At 41.5% G+C, this 10,730-nt stretch overlaps 1 protein-coding gene across 2 annotated transcripts in view; it reads right to left on the reverse strand.

Annotated features, from left to right (window-relative positions):
• The window catches only part of ARHGAP18 (Rho GTPase activating protein 18), a 121,911-nt gene that overhangs the window by 65,036 nt on the left and 46,145 nt on the right, over positions 1 to 10,730 (reverse strand). The gene's annotated exons all lie outside the window — the stretch shown is intronic.

Raw genomic sequence — 10,730 nt, forward strand, 5'->3', positions numbered from 1 at the left:
TGGTAGGTGAGGTAATATCTTTTGTTGGACCAACTGGAGTAAGGGTCCTAACTTCTGTATAGACTACTAACCTGCATTGATTTTAATGGAGGTTAAGTCCCTAACTCCTTTTGAGCAGTCAAAGAGCCTAAGAGATCCTCAAAATATGAGTCTTCTACTCACAGTCAAAAAGTTATGTGAATAATGTTCAGTTAATTTAAGATATATTTTAAAAATCCCTGGCCATCTAGCCAAGCATGGTAACATCCATGAAGCTACACTAGGGTCCCTCATAACTTCAGAGCAATAGTGGTATAAAATTGGTGCACTAACAGCACCGGCCCTACTGCTTTTAGTTAAAGGAGACTCTCCATTAGCTATTCTAAGTATAGGGCTTACAGCACAGGCTGTTAGCTCCAGTTCCGGCTGAAAGTTACTGGTGCACTTACGCAGCCAGTTTGTTACAGTATAATTGCAATAGTCAGATTAAGTTGTAAATGAACTTTTGTGAGCCTTCCCAAACAGTGTTCAGGGAGACCCAGCTACGGAGAGTGTTTTTATTGTTCAAAGGAGAGCCACAAGGACAAACATGCTGTCACAGGAGCTGGAGAGCTGCCTGCAGAGCAGGAAGCTGTGCAGGCTGCAGCTGGATGGAGAGGCCCATGCAGAGCAGGCTGTGACTGCCCGATGCTGCACCGGAATACAGGTCTGTGCAGAATTTGTAGGAAGCAGCCGAGACTTTCAGGGACTCTGAAGCAAGAGATCTTGTAAAGAGAAACTGACTGAGCCTGTCAGCGACACAAAGCCAGAAGCCAACCCAGGCTCTTAAAGGGCAGCAACTTGAAGAAGGTTTTTTCAAACAAAGTGCCAAAGATCACTATGCTCTGACTACATGTTTGGCCCAAAGAGATTATGCTGCTGTAACAGGCAACTACATACAGCCAGGGACTGGGGGCCTTGTGGTCCAATTGCTGCCCACAGTTTGCTAGCAGGATCTGAGCAGAAAGCACTTCAGCAATAGCAGGATGACAGTGCAAAGCCCCCAAAGAGAGACACCACAGAGTGATCCAGACTAGGAAAACCTCTGGGTTGCTTAATTACTTCTAACACAGGAGTGGACTGGAAAAGGCCCTCTGCCCCCAAGGACCAACCTAGGAATAGCTATGTTTCATTTTGAAGAGTCTTAAGCCATTGTTGTGACCCATCAACCCCTCAATGCCAACTGGCAAGGGGGTTACAAGAATATCTTGACTCTGGTGTGTTCACACTGGTTCACCAAAGAATGTTGCATGATCTTAAATGAAAGCCAGAGTCACACTGGTCATTAATATTGTGGTAAAATGTATGTACAGATATTACATAAGTATGTATGCCTACTGGCAATATGTTCCTGAAGTCTGTGTCAATGCAGAGCCGACAAACAGACAAAAGATTATGCACCTGTCTCTCAGTTGCATGTAAATTAAGCTTTGTAATTTAAGCTTTGTAAGCCAACCCAATAGGAGCCCCATTGCGATTCGGTCTACTCCCCACACTGGCCCTGCAAGTGCTGAGTTAGGCTAATACATCCAATCAGGCCATTAAGTTGCAAAAGGGGGAGATTAAGGCTGGAAAAAGTTAACTGGCTCACCTGAGAGGGAACAGGCCAGGGCTTATATAAGGGAGGTAGTCCCCAGTCACTCCCTGGGAAGAGGGAGCTGTGTTTGGGGGTTATAGAGACAGACAAGTAGCCTATGTTACTCCCTGGGAGCAGGGTGCTGAGACGCTGGCAAACCCAGAGGAGTGGGGAGGGCCAGGAGGTACGGAAGAAGCTCAGAGAAAGGCAGCAAGGTGAAGGAGGGAACCACACCTCAGCTGCTGTTTAGAGTGTCTTTGAGCCGGAACCCAGAGTAAGGGGTGGGCCTGGGTTCCCCTGCAGCCACTGAGGGAGTGGCACTTGGGGCAGTAAATGGGTGAACTGCCTGAGACTGCCATTGAGCAGTCTTAACCTTCATATGAAATATAACATTGTATTGTTGTAAGGTATCTGGGAAAAGGTCATAATTAAGGTTGTAAATGGAACCTGTAGATTGGGGTAAAGGGGATAGATTCTGACTGGCCGACTGTTTGGGTGTGAAGGGTGGGTAAGGATTCTACAAGGAGAGTATCCCAAAGGAAGAACGGAATTGGGGGTAAAGAGGAGGCACCTAAAGGATGGAGGACATGCACAGGCACACAATGCGGGGCAGGTGAAGAAGGGACAGTCTCTCCCTTCACCCCGTCTGGGCAAGATGGCACTGCACTGCCTGTATTCAGAACCTACGTAGCACAATTTATCCCTTTCTATATTCATTGGAAGATACACTCCATTCTCAGTTCATCCCTCACAGTATCACAGAAATGTAGGGCTGGAAGGGATCTTGAAGTCATCAAGTCCAGCCCCTTGCACTCTGGCAAGACTGAGTAAACCCAGACAATCCTTAATTATTTGTCCAACTTATTTTTAAAAGCTTCCAATGACAGTGACTCCACACCCCTCTTTGAAAACCTATTCCAGAGCATAACTTCGCTTACAGTTAGAAAGTTTTTCCTAATATCTAACCTACATCTCCCTTGCTTCAGATTAAGACCATTACTATTTGCCCTACCTTCAGTGGATATGGAGAACAATTGATCATCATCCTCTTTATAACAGCCCTTAACATACTGGAAGACTTATCAGGTTGCCATGTAGACCTCTTTCTCAAGACTCAATATGCCCAGTTTTTTTTAACCTTTCCTCATAGGTCAGGTTTTCTAAACCTTTTCTCATTTGTGTTGCTTCCCTCTGGAGTCTTCCCCATTTGTCCACATCCTTCCTAAATTGTGGTGCTCAGAATTGGACACCCTACTCCAATAGGACCTCACCAGTGCCGAACAGAGCAGCACAGTTACCTCCTGTGTCTAACATATAACATTCCTGTTGTTAACCCCAGAATCACATTGGCCTTTTTTGCAGGTGCATCACATTGACAACTCCATTCAGTGTGTGGTCCACCATAACCTCCAGATCCTTTTCAGCAGTCAGACAGTTATTCCCCCATTTTGTAGTTGTGCATTTGATTTTTTTCCTTCCCGAGTGAAGTACTTTGCACTTGTCATTGTTGAATTTCATCTTGCTGAATTCAGACCAATTCTCGAAGGTCATTTTGAGTTTTAAACCCATCCTCCAAAGTTCTTGCAACCCCTCCCAGCTTGGTGTCATCTGCAAATTTTATAAGCATACTCTCTACTCCATTATCCAATATATTAATGAAAATATTGAATAGTACCAGACCCAGGACTGAGCCCTATGGGACCCCACTAGATGTGCCCTCCCAGTGTGACAGCAAACCATTGATACCTACTCTTTGAGTACAGTCTCCCAACCTGTAATGCATCCACTTTATAGTAATTTCATCTAGAACGCATTTCCCTAGTTATTTTATGAGAACATCATTCGGGACTGTGTCAAAAGCCTTACTAAAATCAAGATACTGTATATCATGTCTACCGCTTCCCCTCAATCCAGTAGGTCAGTCACCCCATCAAAGAAGGAAACTAAGTTGGTTTGGCATGATTTGTTCTTGACAAATCCATGCTGATTATTCCTTATAACCCTATGATCCTCCAAGTGCTTACAAATTGATGGTTTAATAATTTGCTCCAGTATCTTTCCAGGTACTGAAGTTAGGTATGATCTAGGTGTAGGATACAGGTGAATCATCTTCCCTCTAATTTCCTTTCTTCTTGTTTGCACTGAGTGAAAATGCACTTCTGCAACCTTAACTGTAATTTAGCAGAGTTTCTTTGTGTACAGGGAATATTTAATTGCCACAATAACTATTCTACCCCAAAGAATAAAGAATAACTCACTCTCCAAAATAAGGAACCTGGACAAACACTGGTGAAGTCCAGCCATTTTGGGTGGGGAGCTGAGAACTGGTGTACTTCATGTATATCCCAGGCTGTAAAGCACTGGCGGGGGGAGGGGGCTCTGAGATAAATGGACACAGCTCAGAGCTATTGTTTCAGGCTGTATTCATCTCCATGGGGAGTTTTCCTTCAGTTGAGAACATCACATTGAGATAAATGGGCCATTTCACACCTTTCAGAACTCTTGTGCTGCCGATGGATGTGTAGAGGAGCCCTTTCCCTTCACTGTCATTCTATACTTCCTGTTTAAAGGACCAGGCTTCCAAGTGCTCTAAAATGGCATGCTAACACACATTTTCTTGAAATTTGCTTTGGTCTTTTAATAGCGTTAGATGGAATGCTGTGGGTGAGTGAATGGGTGGTAAAAAGAGGCGAGGAGCTTGTACATTTCAGCAGCTGTGAGGCTGGAACAATAGAGGTATGTGTTAATGGGCATATTGGGGCATTGCTGGAAGACGGCAGAGTTAAGGTTGAATGGGCAACCTTACATGTGCATATCCTGGTTTTCAGAAGGTTGAGTTTTGCTTAACACATTCTTCTGCAAGGGGAAGACATACCACCAGGCAATTTCAACTCTGTGTTAATGTAGAGTTTTTTGCCATTTGCCCTGCTGACCCTTACTGAAATGGGCCCTCCGAATCACTAGAATTTCTTTCCGGCTTGTTCATGTTTTTGGAGTCCACTTCTTTAAAGTCTTACACTGGAACTGTTCCCAGCACATGACCTCCCATGGAATTCAGTGGGAGCTATGTGAAAATCTTTAGCACAAATGTTTATAACAAAGTTTGCATATCCCAGAGGATGAGGAAGTCATCATTTTATGGGGGATGGTAAAGAAAAAATGTTTGCCTGTGTTCTTAATTATTTTAAAGGTGTTGGCTGAAGCAAGAGTGCAGGTGACCTTTGTACTGAATGGGAAGTTTGGAAATGATCAGCTCCAATTTGAACAGAGCATGTAATCACTAGAACACATATAAATACTACTGTATATGGAGAAAAACTACCTTATATAGTACATTAGATGCATTACTGCAAGGCATTGCCTGAAAAAAGTAACAACAATGGCTATGGGTGAAGCAGCTTGGGATGGCGATGAAGTATCAGGTCAGGCTCTTTCATGCTGGCTCAAAATAAGATAGTTAAAAGTTAAGATCTGAAAACTGTCATTCAGCTACCAGTTGTTATGGCCTACAGGGGGAGGGATAGCTCAGTGGTTTGAGCATTAGCCTGCTAAACTCAGGGTTGGGAGTTCAATCCTTGAGGGGGCCATTTAGGGATCTGGGGCAAAAATTGGGGATTGGTCCTGCTTTGAGCAGGGGGTTAGACTAGATGACCTCCTGAGGTCCCTTCCAACCTTGATATTCTATGACATTATGCGTTAAAAGTCATCTTAAACTTTTATGACTGGGACAAGTTAAATTTAAATCCTGTTACTGCACTATATTAAGATATTTAAACTGCAAGAAAATATTAGCATAAGATTATCTTCCTTTGCTCAGTGGAGAATCTACGCATATTTTAAAAGTACAGAGGTGCAAAGCAAAACCAGAGTCTAAAAGCTATGCAAAATTTCATATTCATAACCAATACAGTTACAACTGTAAAAATATGTTTTTCATTCAAAATGAAGGGCATGTATTTCCAGCAAATAATAGCAAGGATACATCATTATAGAATCATAGAATATTAGGGTTGGAGAGACCTCAAGAGGTCATCTAGTCCAATCCCCTGCTCAAAGCAGGACCAAGCCAAAATGTTTATGTAAAAAAACGGGTGCAAAATAATTCCACAGCATTATAAAGGCTAAGAGAACCTATAGGTAAGGTTCAAGCCCCACATTAATGCCTTCCAGAAGAACCTGATCTTAATGAAGTTTTCCAGGCAAGTCTCACCCCAGGGTAATTTTTGTTTCTGAGAAGTTTGGTTAAAAACAATAAGAGACTTGAAACTGATGGTGCTTTGAAAACTTACCTGATGTCTATTTTTTAAAAAAAACTTCTAATTCATTTTTACTCAAACCTCAGATAGTTGTCCTACACACCCTGAACTTCTAGTTATTTTTCTAGGAGGTAATGCCATAGTACGTTAGTGTTAAAGTATATTGGAAATGAATTATTTGAACAGGAAACTGGATTTTAATCTCCGCATTTGTTTTGATGTTTGCATATCTTTGCAAATTTCACATGGCAATGTTTTATTGGACACTATAAAAAAAAATGGGAGGATAGTGAATAGTAAACTTAGGAACTGGCTGGCTCCATTAACTGTTCATATTCAAACATTCAAATATTTGGATTTCTTAAGATGCAGAATTTTTGCAAAGAACATGTAATACTTTGGAGTATTGGCGAGACTCCATGGAAACAACATTTGCAACTTCAACTTTCTAAACAGTTTTTGATCTAAATATAGAAAGCTTTACTGTAAAGATCTGATTTTATTTTCTGCGGTTCTTGCAGTTTAACAAAGTGACCTTTTTTCCTGATCCTTACTTTGGAACTGTGAATCAGAACAAAATGAACAGGAAACAAAGAATAAGGAAAAACCAGAGATTAACATGGACAAACATCTAGAGAGAGGCTCAACCAACCTCAAAAGTTGGATCTTTCATTTTGAGAAAAACAGACATTTGCTAAAGCAGAACTAAATTACCAGTAATCATAATCTGATGTACATAATCACGTGGTATCCTGACTCCACTGAAGACAAAGTAATCAAATTCCCACTGATTTCAATGAGTCCAGGACTTTATCCATGGAGTTTTTTTGTTTTTGTTTTTTTTTGCTTTTTGAAAGAAAGAACCTCCTTTCAAAAAATAAATAAATTAATTAAATAAAAACTTAATAGTTGCCAAAATGTAATCGGTCAAAGGGCTATGAAAAAAATATACAACAGTATGATAATTTAGCAAGTTATTTATATCAAAATTGCTACCTTACAGTCAACACTGGCCTATGCCAGCAGCTAAGTGTTGACTATGTCCCCAACACACCAAATTGCACTTTGACCTCAGCATATTAAATTACAAAATTATTTTAAGGCAGGTCAATTCCTCTTGTAGAGGAGGATTAAGATATGTATGAATTTACAAGACTAATGTATTACACACACTGAGATGATCTGTATCCCTATATGTAAGAAATTTTACAAATAAAAGCAAACACATTTTATTTTATTATATATCCAGGCGTTACTCAGCAAAATAATCTACTTGGTCAAACATTCTATCATTATTTGAAACCTTTAAGGACTTATGGCTAAAACTGTATGTTCCTATGGGACTAGCCATGGAAGAAGAGTTGGGGGTAAAGGGGGAGGAAGATACGTGAGGAAACTCCATGAAACTAACCTTGTGGGAATTTTCCTAAATTCTTCCACTAAGAAAGGCTTGGAAGTCTATAAAGGATCCTGGGGTCCACAAAAAAGAGAACTCCCAGGCCCAGAAAGGTTGTCCCCTCTGCACTATTCTGCTTCCCTGTCAGAGCTATGCCATTGCCCATGCACCTGGTGCCTGTCTAAATACCACTCTGCGGGTGCAAATATTACTAATGTAACCCCTTGGGGTTTAGAGAGCATGGCCCCTTTAAATCTTTTTCCTGGGGGGAAGGGGGGCAGTAAGAAAAAGGAGGGAAACTCCAGGTGGGGCTCTGGAGCCAGGGGGGGGGAGAGAGAGAGAGAGAGAGAGAGAGAGAGAGAGAGAGAAAAAAAAAAAAGTAGCAGAGAAACTGGTTGAAGCCTGGGACACCCCAGGTCAGGAATCCCCCAAGAAGGACAGGCTGGAGCTGGACCCAGTATCACTGCTGCCCCAAGCTGCATGGGGCTGTGAGTACTGGGGCTTGTGACTCTGCACTGGGAATAAGGAGGGAGGCTGTAGCTAGTTAAGTGGGGAGGTGGTCGCTCTGTGTGGCTTTGCAGAGAGTGGCAGAAGAGGGCACCGGAGGGGTTTGTTGGGGAAAGTTCACTGGTGCCGAAGACGACCAGGAGCACCCAAGACTCAGCACTGAACTGGAACTTTGCTCAGGACTCCTGAACTCTGCGTGCAGACACATTGCTCAGTGTCTGCCCTTTCAGACTGTGCTACCACTGGGCCTGTGGGGCCTTGGTTGGGATGCAACCCTGTTCTACTGCTCCCCCAATTTTTCTCCTCTCATCCCTCTGTAAATAAATATCTCCCTTTGTTATATCCATTGTAGTGTGTGTATGTTTTCACTCTGGGGGGTTTGGAACAGGTGCCCCTAGGGTGGAAGGAATTTTTCCTGCTGCATTCCTGCGTGCGCCTTCTGTTGGCCAGAGCTGCCTGCAGCGCAGACGCCGTAGTGGCCACGAGGGCACTAAAGTTACACTAAGTTAATATCTTGTCAAGTGTTAATGCTTTAAACATATCTGATGAGTTATGTACACCTTCAACACATTTTCCTGAAAGCCTAAGGAACCTGATACCACACATATGGCTTCTGTAGGGGGAAGAGGTTGCAAAATGTGCCACAGAGCCTGCAATCAGGCTCCAGCTAATCAAACTTCACATTTAGCTTTGAAAGCTCTCCTTTTAAAAAACAAACAAACAAAAACAACTTAAGTGGACAAAACAATTAAGCCACAAATACAATTAGTAGTTTAAAATTATTCAGAATATAAACACCTTTAGCTTCTCAAAGTGGCCTTAGGTTCCTGTAGAACTATAAATCAATATACATACTGAGTTTGCATGATTTGAAAGCTCTGGTATAAAGGGGAGAGTCATGCTTGTTCTGAATCACATTTTAGGGCCCAGTCTTACAATTGGCTCAGTATGGGCTCCACCATGGCTCTGATTGCAGAATCAGCACTCTACCTTTTTTATCAGATTGGCTAATTATGCAGCCACTTAACTAACTCTTTTACATATATGTACCTAGAAGATTAATCTTAATCAGCACATTCTGTTCTTGCTTATTCTTTTCACACATACACCACAGTAAGAAACAATGCTGAAATCTTAGTTCCTGAACTATGATTAAACCAGGAGGTATTCACTGTAATTCTGAACTTTTCTGCTTCTGGTGGTGCAATTTAGAGACTAAAATAAATAAAAATATTTTATTGTTTTGAAGATTAGCAGCAATTTGGTGAGTTTTTACAGTCAGTGTAGACTACTGTCTTAAATACATGGAATTCTGTCAACGTGGTGACTACTTCTTCTTTAAACACAAAGATTCAAGAAAGCATCCCTAATCCTCAAGTGTTTTCCTGCACTGGGAGAAAATAGATAATGCAAATATCCCAGTGTGCCCTTTCCATCTCATAATAGAGGAGGACTATCCACTCCTCTCTGACAATCTTGCTGAAAGTTAGAGAAAAGTCCCGAAGCAGCACCATCCAACAGATTTTAACAGCCTACAGTGTCAAACTCTTGTTTCAGACCGGAGATATCAAGTGCTCATGTGAACATTTTAGAGCATTGAACTCCCATTAAAGTTAATGGAGTTTCATGAATGTGCAACTCCTGCTTTACCCTGGTGTGAGCAGAATCGTGTGATTTTGGGATCTTGTATGTGATTAACATTCACAGAAATTCAAATATATATTCATTTTTTCCTCAATGAGCAGTAAATACTGAACTTTTAATACAAGTATGATTCTCCTTCTCTAAAGGGGGAAGAAGGAATGAATTCAGTATTAAATTCTTAAACATTTTTTAAGAAAAGCTAACCATGTTCAGACTTTTTCCTGTTATTTTCCATAGTAAGGATGTCGCTGGGGTGAAGATAATGGGAACATACTCAAGTATTTCTTATACTAAAATCACAAACAGCTGATTACACTTCACATGTATGATGTACTTTGATGTATGTCATAAAACTAATCTCTGGTGTAAAGTTCAAAACCAACTAAGATATGCAAAATCTCTATATATTAACCTACCTTTGAAAAAACTAATTGACCACACTATCAACTAAGCCTGTGATACAGACTGGGCACAGCTGCATGTTGCATTTCATTGTACATAGTTCTGGTTTTGGTGGTTTGATTCTTTTGGTGAGGCATTGTTTAAAGCACAACAAGCAATGTTCAGCAGTTCTATGCTGCTGAATATCATGTTTTCTGTCATTACAGTGCTGCCTCTATTGTTAGAAAAGAATTCATATAGCTTGCATGGCTTCCATTCCACATTATACAATAAAATTAAGCATATTATAGCTCATAATTCATGGATATTACCAAGGATTGCTTCCTAAAATTTCCATTAAAATAAATGATGCATATTGCCCAAAGACAGGTTCCAGCAGAGTACCAAGTCAATGGGACACTGGTTTTTGCCCACTGTCCAGGTAAGCTCTCAAAGCTTCCATCACCCACACAGTACTTGCGGTGGTACTAGTAACAAACCTACTATCAGGATGCTTGTGGACAGTCTGCCTGCTGAACTCCTCATTCCTCCCCCTTGTCAGTAGAGTTGCACACATTACACGGCATCCAGCAATAGCTATTGGGATATTTTTTCTTTGCTGAAATCAAGCCTTGCCGGGAGGCATCTCCAGCTGTCCTTCAATCCCCCAGATGCACGCTCCACAGTCATCGGGCTCTGGCAACAGTGAACCTTCCCTTGCTTATGTCTAGATGCCTGGTATATGGCTTCATAAGCCAGGGAAGTAAAGGGTTGGCAGGATCATCAAGAACAACAAATGGCATAGAAACTCCATTAATGTCAATTGGTTGGTCTGGGAGAAGGTCCCAGCTTTCATCTTGTCAAAAGTCCTCTATTTCTAAAAATCCAAGTGTCATGGACTTTTTCTGACCACCCAACTCTGATGTCTGTATATTGCCCACAGTGGTCTACC

The sequence above is a fragment of the Chelonia mydas genome, chromosome 3 (assembly GCF_015237465.2).
Source record: "Chelonia mydas isolate rCheMyd1 chromosome 3, rCheMyd1.pri.v2, whole genome shotgun sequence".
Taxonomy (NCBI): Eukaryota; Metazoa; Chordata; order Testudines; family Cheloniidae; genus Chelonia; species Chelonia mydas.